This window comes from Jaculus jaculus, unplaced genomic scaffold, assembly GCF_020740685.1.
Source record: "Jaculus jaculus isolate mJacJac1 unplaced genomic scaffold, mJacJac1.mat.Y.cur u25, whole genome shotgun sequence".
Taxonomy (NCBI): Eukaryota; Metazoa; Chordata; class Mammalia; order Rodentia; family Dipodidae; genus Jaculus; species Jaculus jaculus.
Genome location: NW_025423515.1, coordinates 2,083,712 through 2,095,535, shown reverse-complemented (window position 1 = coordinate 2,095,535; position 11,824 = coordinate 2,083,712). Strand labels below are relative to the sequence as shown.

General features: G+C 41.5%; 1 pseudogene; it reads left to right on the top strand.

Moving 5' to 3' along the window:
- The first annotated feature begins 6,633 nt into the window (after positions 1-6,633).
- LOC123457558 lies at positions 6,634-7,541 on the top strand (annotated as a pseudogene).
- The last annotated feature ends 4,283 nt before the right edge of the window (positions 7,542-11,824 follow it).

Sequence of the window (11,824 nt, the reverse complement as noted above, 5' to 3'; positions counted from 1 at the left end):
GCCTTCCCTTCAATTCCTTAGCCTTACACTTGCCTGGCCTTGTCTTACCTCTATCCTTGCCTGCACTTGGCTTCCTCCTGTCGTTCCCTACTTTGGCTTGCCCCTTGTCCTTACCTCTTACTTATCCTAGCTTTTCAACCACCCCCCCACTCCAAACATGGCTTTGCTTTCCCTTTGCCTTGGTGACCTAGTGTTACCATACCCTTCTCCTGCACTTGACTGGCTCCTGGCCTGGCCTGCCTTGGCTTCCCTTCCCTTTCGCCTACGTAGCCATGCTTTCTCCCTGTACTGACATTTGGCCTGGCCCAACCTTGCCTTCCTTGCCTGGCCATGCCTTCCCCTTGCCTGGCCTCATCTTGTCTTCCCCAGCCCTAGCCTGCCTCCTCCTCTTACTCTCTCTTGGGCCTGTGTTACCTTACCTCTGCCTTCTGTCTGACTTCATTCTTTTGGCCTTCCACACTACACGGTCTTCTTAGGACCTCTGTTTCTGTGCCTTGTCTCTAGTGTTGTCTTGTCTTCTCCTGAATGAATTTGCCTTCTGCACTTCCTTTTCTCATCTGGCTTGCTCTCCTGTCCCTTCAACTTTGCACTTGCCCATCCTTCTCCCTTATCTGACCATGCCTTCCTCCTGTCTTCCTCGGGCCTCCTTCCATCTGACCTTGCCTTCATTTTGGCTTGGCTTAGCCTTGGTTCCCCCTGTCCTGGCTTGTTTTGGCCTGTGTTTTAATTTTCCCCTTCCTTGTCTAGCTTCTTGCCTACCTTCCTCCCTGCCTGTTCTTGTTTGGCCTTCTCTTCTCCCTTGCCATGTACTGCATTGCTTTCCCCCCTCTTGTTGAATTTCACCTGTTCTGGTCTCACATTCACTTGTCTGAGACTAACCTTGTTTTCACCCTTGCCTGGCACTCCGTATTTCCTGTTCTTTGCTGGTTGGAGCTTGCCTGATGTTCTTTGCTGTCCATCTTGCCTGGTCTCTCCTTCCTGTGGCCTCTCCTGGCCTGGTGTTCACACTGACTGGGCCTGGCCTTTCCTGTTTCTTTGCTCCCTCCTTTGCTATGCCTAGCTTGCCTTCCTTTTGCCTGGCTTAGCCCATCCTTCTCCCTTGCCTGGTCTGGCTTTGTTTTCCCTGTCCATCATCCCTGGTCTTGGCCAGTACTCACTTTTGCCTTGCTTGGCAGTTACCTTTCCTATAAGTTTTTTGTTTGTTTGTTTGTTTAGATAGGGTGTCATTGTAGCTCAAGCTGTCCTGTAACTCACTCTGTCACCCAGGCTTGGCTCAAACGGTGCTTCCCCTGCCGCAGCCTGCATACCACTGAGTTTAAAGGTGTGAGGCTGCGGCCTGGCTAATAACTGATATTACCTCCTTCTTTCCAGGATGTGAGTTACTTCCCCTGCTTAAAGCTGGGGAACCCTCTGCACCTGCTACTTCAGAGTCTGTCTCTGCAAATAGATGGAGTGATTGGGAGCACAGAGGGGATTAGCTGAGGATTATTTCCACAAGCGGTAAGGTGCACATCGTATAGACATAGTGACGAAAGCAGGGGGTGGGGGCTGCACCCCACACTCCACATTTCAGAGGTTTCTGTCTTTAGGAACAGAAGCAGGAGCTCATGTGTTTCCCAACTGTCAGGGAGCCTCAGCACTATTTGTTTCCTGGGGCATTGGGCAGGAGCCCACCTCTTTCTATAGAAGGAGACTGAGATAGTCCGAGGCCTAGCCTTACCCCTCAGCAGAAGACAGAGTGACACATGAGAATGTGACCTAAGGACAGTTTAGTTGCTCCTCACAGGTAAGCACGCTGGGTGAGCATGGTGCCCTCTGCTGGTGAGACCACACTCCACTCTTGCATCTGCCTTCCAGCACCTTCCCCCTGTGTGTCCATCACAAAGCTTTTCTGTGGAACAGGTCTCCAGCTACACAGCATTTCCAGTTGGAATGGTTGTAGAGGTCACCTTCCAAGTCCTGATAATCTGGCCTGTTATTGCATAGACCAAGACCAATGGTAATTTTTTGTAAACCTAAGACCACTAAGTACAATCTTTCCAGGCTCTGTTGATCCATTTCTTTTCAGTTCTTGGCCGTGTAAGTCTTCCAGAGGTCTGCAGAGGAATCAGCAATTTGAATTCCTATAATCATTAATAATGGTGAACGTCTGTTTCCTTTTGCATTTTTGAGGGAGTGTTTTGAGGTTAATTGGGTGATTGTTTAGTGGCCATATGTTCTCTTTCTCTGAATGCCATCTGCCCTTTCCTATAACTTGCATTTTGTTGGATATGTCTTCATTTTTTGTTACAAAAGAATTTTTTAAAACCCCAGATTCTCCAAACAAGAGTAAGAGCAGTTTGAACTAATGGGAATAAGCATAGTTAATTAAGAGACTTTGGGTGGGTGTGGACACTCATCTTGACCAATGACTAGTGGGAGTTTCTCTGAAGTCTCTGACCATCATGTCATCAGGATTCTGACCTGGTTCTCAGTACCAGGTATGAGTTCTCCCCCACACAGTGAGTCTCTAAACCAATCAGAGAGCTGACGACTATCCTCATGGGCTGGGTGCCACTATTGCACAGGTGTGCACATCTTATTCAGCAAGTTGACTTGCATGGTCCCTGCTTGTTCATGCTATTGGTAGCCATTGTCTCCCAGCAGCTTGCAAAGCACTTCCCAGCCCTGAGGGCTAACCAGTCAGTGAGCTGATTCCTTCAAGTTTCAAGCATATTCTCTCAGTGTCCTGTGTCTGCACAGGCTTACCATTTAGTTCTGCCAGGTAACCCAGTTCTTAGATAATAGCCTGCATTGTTTTGGGGACTGCATAGGTCTCCCCAACCAACAGCTTGTTGTAGGATGTAACCTCCGTTCTGGCACTGGGAGTTAAAGGCCAGCACCCTTGGTTTTAGGATTAGGCTGTCTTCACCCTCTCCAAGGTCCTTCTGCTTGGGCCATCCTGATCCCTCTTATTATAGGCCATATCTCTTAGTTTTCTATCCCAGAGGGAGGTATCTATAATAATGGTTAATGATTTCATTAGTTTTGTGTAAATCTCCCCCTCCTGTATATAACCCTTCCATCCCCTGTGTCTAGTTCTTCAAGTTGCCTGTTAAGCACCTACACCTCTCCTTCCCTATTTTCACTTTCTCCCAGCTTCACTCTAGTTCCCTGTCTTTACTGGTACTTACTATCACTTACCCCCAACTCAAGCTGCTCCAAGTTAGGGACTGCATATGAGGTAGAACATGAGGCATTTGTCTTTCTGTGCTTGTGAGATTACTTAGTATGAGTTTTCCAAGTCCATCCCTTTTCCTGAAAGTTTCATCATTTCCTTTTACCTTACTGTTTTGTAGCATTCCATTGTGTGTAGGTACCACATCTTCATTATCTATTCATCCCATCCCATGGGAATCTCGGATGATTCTAGTTCCTAGTTATTGTGAATAGAGCAGCAACAAACATGGCTGAGAAACTGTATCTATAATATACAGTAGTATTTGGGGTATACAACCAACAGTGATATAGCTGGATCAAATGGTAGGTCTATTTTCAGCTTTTTAGGAGTCTCCATCCCTCTAGCCCTTCTTTTGGTATTTCAAGGTAGGGTCTCACTCTAGCTTAGGCTGACCTGGAATTCACTATGTAGTCTCAGAGTGGACTTCATACTCATAGCAATCCTCCTACCTCTGCCTCCCAAGAGCTGGGATTAAAGGTATGCACTACCATGCCTGACCCATTTGATTTTTTTTTATATGCAAGTAAATTAATGAAAGTATGCTCTATGTGCTTTTATAGGCCACATAAAACTTAATTGGGGGAGGAAGCTTGGGAGATGGTTCATCAGATAGATGCCTGTTTGCAAAGCCTGCCAGCATGGGTTCAATTCCCTAACACCAAGATAAAGCCAGGTGTTCAAAGTGGTGCATGTGTCTGGAGATCATTTGTAATACAAGAGGCCCTGATGCACCCATTCTCTCTTTGTGTTACACTCTCTCATTCTCTCTCTCTCTATCTATGTATCCTTGTCCCTCAAATAACTAAAAACAGTTTTTAAAACCTTACCTGAGTGGTATCAATAGAGAGGGATGAAGGGTTGGGACACTAGTCTAGGTAAATGGTGATTAGAAGCTGAAGTGAGGGTAATAGGTGGTTAATCGAAGGAAATAACTCTGCAATGAACTAATATACAACTCAGCACCCTGGCACTGCTTTAGGTAAAATAAAATAGTGTACTGTTCTGGAAATAAGAGGAATGCCATTAATGGAAACAGTGCTAATAATATACAGAATTCGGTGATTTGTTTAATGAAATGATTTGATTTTGCACAGTAGGAAGCAGAAAATAGTCTGTTATGTCTTTGTAAATGTAGTTCCCCAAAACACAAAGCCAAGGCTTGAGAGAGAAAATAACTGGAGAATGAAGGTTTATTAGTGTAATTGAAAGTATCTGTTTTATTACAGAGATAAGGAAAGGGAAGAAACCTGCAATCAAATGTGATTCAGTGACCATTTACACATTTTGAAGAAAAGTGCTTTAGATGAATGGTGATTATGTTCAAGGAAAATATAAGTGAAGGTTTTATGGTTTTTAAGGTGTTTAAATGTGGTGTTATATGATGGAAAAATAGAAGAAGGCCTTCATTCAGGTATATATAAATGCATTTCATATGTATAAAATTGAAAAGATTGTCACTTCTGTAGTTTTACCCAATCATAAACTGTGTCACAAAAGGAAGAGTTAGCATGGAGAGACAGAAAGGAGATAAAAATAGAATTAGAGAAAAAAATCCAAATGCAAGAGGTCAAGTGCTCAGTGCTAAAAACTATTTATTCATTTGCATTTCATATTTAAATAAAAGGGAACTTCCTGTGGTGGAGTTAAGGCACTTGGCTGCAAAGCTAAAGGACATGGGTTCAATTCCCCAGGACCCACGTAAGCCAGATGTACAAGGGGGCGCATGCATCTGGAGTTCATTTGCAGTGATTGAAGGCCCTGGTACATCCATTTCCTCTCTCTGTACCTGCCTGTTTCTACCTCTCTATCTCTGTCTTCCAAATAAATAAATTAATTAATCCATGAAAAAAGGGAACTTCTATTTGCATAAGGGAAATTGTTTTGCTTTTTACTAAAAAGGAAATTATTGTCATGGATTTTGTTATTTTACAGATTTAATTACTTATCCAATTTTATACCAAAAATATGATATTTTATAATTAGAATAATCTCACAATATCTTACATCATGTCAGATGTAAAAGATAATTCCTTCAGCAGATCAGAGTTCAGGTGTAACCAGCATTGATAAAGTACCTAAAGGTGAGCTCTGCTCTTCATTTCCGAGTAAAAGCTTCAGCTTTTACTCTGAAGGGAGACTTGTCCCCTTCTCCATGTCTGTGGGTGGAAACGATGCCAGGGACTGCACTTGTCATCACTCTGAGCATTCGCCCTGGCAGGGGGGGCAAGGAACGCTCCAGCCAGTGATTGTTCCCCAGGTGGTGCGTAGGCTCTGCTGCTGCACCTGCGATGTGGCCTATGGCCTCTCTGATTCAGCCTGGAAAAGGCTTCTCAGTGTTGATCTAAGAATTCTAATCTGAACAGTAAGTGAGTACAGTGACAGTCGTACATTTTTAAAAATGAAACTGGAACAGGACTTCACAATTCCGTTTATTTATTCAGCCATTTAAGGTTGTGGTGTTGTTGTTGTTTTTTTTAAATCTGTAGGGCATGTGTAAAGTGACTAGTACATAAGAAAATGCAAAGAGTTGTTATGGTCATATATCATCAGAACTTCAAAATAGACTTCACAACCCAAAATATGCTGCAGATTTAGGGAAAAATGTGTTTATTGCTAAGTGGTTCCTTATAACCTGGAAGTGGGAAATCCGAGATTTTTTCTTCTTCAAATTATTAGGAAAAATGTTGGGGAATTGACTGGCTTAGTACAGCACTTGCTGATTAAGCATAAGGAGCTGAGTTCAGATTCCTAGCACCCATGTAATGCTGGGCACATGTGAGAGCTTGCCTTTAGACACAGCACTGAAGAGGAGACAAGGTGTCCCCTGGACAAGCTAGCTAATTATACTAAACAGATTGGCAAGCTTGAAGGTCAAAGAAGATGCTGTATCAGCAAATAAGGTGGAGAATAACAGAAGACACATGGCTTTGACCTGTAGCCTCCACACATGCATGCATGCACATCCACCTGCACATGCATACACACAGGACACACACATAGGTACGTTCACACCCACCTACACATAGACACACATGCATGCACATCCACCTGCAAATGAATACACACAGCACACATACACAGACACACACATATGTATGTATATATAATTTTAATGTTTTTTTTCTGAACTATTGTTACATTAGAAATCACTAATTTATTCACTAATAAACATTACACACTGATTGTTAAAAGAAGCAGGTTACATGGCGGGAGGACGCGGCGGCAGCGGCGGATCGGGTCGCCGCGGCCAGGCTCGCCCGGGATGTCCGAGCCCGCGTCTCGCGGCCGAGCTCCACGCGCCGCCCGCCGGCCGCGCCTCTGAGGACCGCTCGGCCCGCGGCTGCCAGGCTCCGCGCCTACCCTGCGGCGGCCGGCGCCGGGCCACGAGGATGCGCGGCGCGGGGCTCTGAAGCATGGAGGGGGCTCTGAACAAGTGGACCAACTATCTCACAGGTTGGCAGCCTCGCTGGTTTGTGTTAGATAATGGGATCCTGTCCTGTTATGACTCTCAGGGTGATGTGTGCAAAGGAAGCAAAGGAAGTATAAAGCTGGCTGTCTGTGAAATTACAGTCCATTCAGCAGACAACACAAGAATGGAATTAATCATCCCAGGAGAGCAACATTTCTACATGAAGGCAGTAAATGCAGCTGAAAGACAGAGGTGGCTGGTCGCTCTGGGGAGCTCCAAAGCATGTTGGACTGATACTAGGACTAAAAAAGAGAAAGAAATAAGTGAAGCCAGTGAGTCTTTGAAAACCAAAATGTCTGAACTTCGCCTCTATTGTGACCTCCTCTTGCAGCAGGTTCACACAATCCAAGAATTTGTTCATCACGATGAACATCATTCAACTCCCAGCGCTGAGAACATGAACGAAGCCTCTTCCCTGCCTAGTGCCACCTGTCACACATTCATCACGGCACTCGAGGAATGCGTGAAGATAGCAAATGCCAAGTTTAAACCCGAGATGCTCCAGCTGCCTCATCCGGATCCTTTGGTTTCTCCCGCGTCACCTTCTCCAGTTCAAATGATGAAACGTTCAGTCAGCCACCCTGGTTCGTGCAGCTCAGAGAGGAGCAGCCACTCTAAGGAGCCAGGGTCTCCCTCCACCGGCTCTCCCAGCCGCGCCGAAGGACCTTCCTGGACGCAGACTCTTGTCACGATGCTCCTCCTGAGGACCCAGATAGACCTCCTCACTGTTCAAGAAATACGCTTAATGGAGACCTGACATCGGCCACCATTCCTGAAGAAAACAGACTTGGGGCCAAAAAAAAAATCTGAATTGGAAGATCCTCTTCCATCCTCTTCTTGAGGAAACTGAAGGGTCCTACTTCCTCTAAGTATTGCTATGCAAAAGCTGCTGCAATTACACTTGTTATAGGGAGTAGTTTTTCCCTTTACTTCGAATTTCTCTGCACTTTATAGAATATTGTAAAACAAACAACCCACATACTTTGGAAGTGTATTTATCTTTATATAGTTTATTTGCAAGAGTATTTTCCTAATAACGTCACAGTATGAATGTGCATCCTTTTTTTTTAAACAAATGATGGTGTAACATTTTGATATCCATAAGGACAAATGTAGATATTTTTCTAAAAAATACTATGAGGGACTGATGGCTTGGTCAGTGTGTATTGTAGCTTATAAAGATGAAATCTCACCATGTTGCAGTTTGACGGAGTATGATATATGTAACTTGTGCCATGGACCAAAAGGTCACTTTATTCTAGCCTAAAATGAGGTACGATGAAAGCTGGATGGTGATTGTATTGTATTCCTTTAAGCAAAAAGGAGACATTAAATATTTTAAATATCTTCAGCCCAAATACCATGATATGTTGAGCATTTAAAAAACAGTCAGACTCTGCTGTCCTTCATATATGTGAAGTTGACACACTACTGATTTGTCAATACCAAATGTGGAGTTAAAATATTTAATTTTTATTTATTTATTTTCCTATTGCATCAAAAGATGATTGCATTTTAACTTTTATGACCTACCAAATTTAAGATATGTATACATTGTTACTTACACTGTTGTATAAGAGGCAAATGTTGTAGTGATCTTGATCACTTATATCAGAGAAATAAATGACTTTCAATGAAAAAAAAAAAAGAAGCAAGTTACATAATAATTTGTTCTACTAATCTCATTTCCTATTAATAAATAACAAAAACATTATGGAAACAAAATTAAATCATGCTGGCCACTGGAATTTAAGGCATTCTTAGTATAAGTACTAGTTAGAGGTGTCCATTCTGTCTCATAAATAAATAAATTTAAGAAGTTAAAACTATAAATTGCATAATATAATTTCTTGAGTGCTTTGAACATTTATTGGCAGAGTTTGAAGAGAAATAACAGCTTTAGAAGTAGTTTTTGCAGATACTTTTTGTTGTTGTTGTTTGAGGTAGGGTTTCACTCTAGCTCAGGCTGACCTGGAATTTACTATGTAATCTCAGGTTGGCCTTGAACTCCTACCTCTACTTTCCAAGTGCTGGGATTAAAGATGTGCACCACCAAACTCAGCCCATACTTTTTGTAGATACATTGCTTTTCTCCATGAGTGCTGCCTGTTAACAAATGCAAGACAAGGCACATATTTTTAAAGTTTATAGTTCCGTGTTAAAAAATAAATTGGTGAAATTAATTTTAGGCAAGCACTGTTCCACTGAGCTACATTCAAGTCCTGAAACTTAATTATAATATGATCATTTCAGCCTTTAATTATTAAGTGAAACATTCAACACTTGTCTTTCATTTTTGCACCAACTGCGAGTTACTTCTATATGCCAAATGTTTAAGCATCACCCAGATACCGAAACTAGAAAAGAAAACCAGGGCTGGGGAGATGGTTCTGAATAAAGCACGACTACCTCCATTCAGATTCCTAGAACCCACATGAAGGTGTATGCAGAAGTGCAAGCCTCTGTGATCCCTGCAGCCTACAGGACATGGGAGCAGAGAGACCAGAGAATCCCTAAAGCTCCCAGGCCAGCCAGCCGGGGGACACAGTACTAAATAACCAGAGAAACTGCTGAACACAAGGGGGCAGGCAGGGACCAACACTCAGAGCTGTCTTCTCACTGCACACATGCACATTCACCTGCTCTCACACATGCACACTCATGCTCATAGTCACAGAAAGCCACATAGACACCAGCGTTACAAATACAAATACAACAGTAGTTAGCAAATTGAGTTCAGCAACATGTCAAAAGGATAACTCATTATTTCAAAGAAAGGTGGCCTCAAGACAGCATAGTTAACCTAACATCTGAAATTCAGTGTAATGCATGGTCCTGAGAAACTAAGGAAAATGAAAAGCAATTGACAAAATTCAATACCCATTCTTTATTTAAAAAATCCAAGCAAACAAAGAATAGAAGAAAATTTAGACAATTATACATAAAGCACACACTTAACATTAGCAGTGAAGTACTGCACTCCTAAAATAGAGTTCAATGTCATATTCAGTGTTTTACTTACTTTTCTTATTAATACATTAAAAAATCTCTATTGAAAAGAGCAAAGTAAAATTTCCTTTACTGATAAATTATATGACCATCTATGTATAGGAAATCTTAATAAAATCTATCCCAAATTCCACTAGAATGAGCTACACACAGTACAGGATATATAATCAACATAGAAAGTATTTCTATATGTGCTAGTAATAAACATATGAAAATTAATTTTTTATTATTTTAAATTTTTTTGTTTATTTTTACTTGAGAGCGACAGAGAGAGAGAGAAAAAGAGAGAGAGAGGCACATAGAGAGAGAGAAGGCACACCAGAGCCTCCAGCCACTGCAAACTGAACTCCAGACGCGTGTGCCCCCTTGTGCATCTGGCTAACATGGGTCCTGGAGAATTGAGCCTCAAACCGGGGTCCTCAGGCTTCACAGGCAAGCGCTTAACTGCTAAGTCATCTCTCCAGCCCGAAAATTTATATTTTAAAAGCAATTGTATTTGTAGTAGCAACAAAACTTAGAACATTTTCAATATAACTGATTTTTTAAAAGTAAAGACCTCTACACTGCATATCTAATATATAGATGAAAAACGTTTTAAACTCACATACAGATGGACTTTGTTCATGGGTTAGAAAACTCAGTATTCTCTAGATTTAAGGCAATCATTTCAGAATTAAGGTAGTATTTTTGTAAGACTTGACAGGTTTCTTCTAAAATGTATATGTTGGGCTGGAGAGATGGCTTAGAGGTTAAGTGCTTGCCTGTGAAGCCTAAGGACCCCGGTTCGTGGTTCGATTCCCCAGGATCCATGTTAGCCAGATGCACAAGGGTGCGCATGCATCTGGAGTTCGTTTGCAGTGGCTGGAGGCCCTGGCGTGCCCATTCTCTCTCTCTCTATCTCCCTCTTTCTCTTTGTCTGTGTGTCGCTTTCAAATAAATAAATAAAAATAAACAAAAAATAAATAAAATGCATATGTAAATTAGAGGGTATTAAAATGACAAAATAACTCTGAAAAGAGAAAAAATAAACGATCTTAACTTTTTAAAGAGTTAATATAAGGCTGTGGTATCAAGAAGACATGGTATTAATATAAGGTGAACAGTGAAGTCATTAGAGGTGACTCTGCATGCATATGAACAGTTGGGTTTGAACAAAACAATGCAGTGAAGAACTCCCTACAAGTTGATTACAGAACTATTGGATATTGAGGAGAAAAAGAAAAAGGATGAGCTTCTCTCATGATTCCTGCTGAGTCCTTCATATAAACTCCCAAACTAGAAAACTAGAAGGAAACAGAAGAGTCTTTGTTCCTTGAGTTTGACACAGATTTCTTAGGTGTATAACCAAAAGCATCACCTGTAAAAGAATGTGTAAATTGGTAACTTCAGAAAAGTGTAAAACTTCTGATCTTCAAAAACTATATAAGAAGTCAAGGCCAGCTGCAGACCAAATTAAAATGTGGGGAAAGTATTTTTCTAATAAAATCTTTGGTCCAGAACATACAAAGGAGATTTAAAGCTCACCAGAAGGAAGGAAAAAAAAAAACCTCAATTAAAACCTGGACTAAATATTCTACAAGACACATTCCTAAGGAGAAATGCTACTCTTCATTCACTGTGGAAGAACTGCAGCTGGAAACCTCAGTAAGATTCCATTAAACACCCAGTAGAATATTGATTTCCTAACTATAGGAGAGACAAGTACCACTGTTTCTCCTTTTAAAGTCAAACAAATAAAAAGCATTTCCAGACAAACAGACTTACCCTAAGATTTCTCCTCCAGTAAAGGCTGAAGTGACAATAAAGCCCAAGACTACACGCTCCAAAGTTTATACTCATTCTAAGACATGCTAAGTAGGCTTTAAGTATCTCTTTTAAAGTTCCATGCTTCTTATAAAATTGTAAGAAACGCTAAACAGGGGATTCTTTAAAGGGTTGTTCAGAGGTAGTGCACAACCTTTTGATAGAGAAGAGCTATGTGAATCTATTTGTTTAACTTGGGTGATGTATTTTTAAGGCAAAAATGTTAATTCCATTGCTTTCAACTGAGTTACACTATAAAGCCATCATTGAGTAAGGTTTTGAAATAAAACTATACTAAACTGCTATTTATTGTCATTCAATGT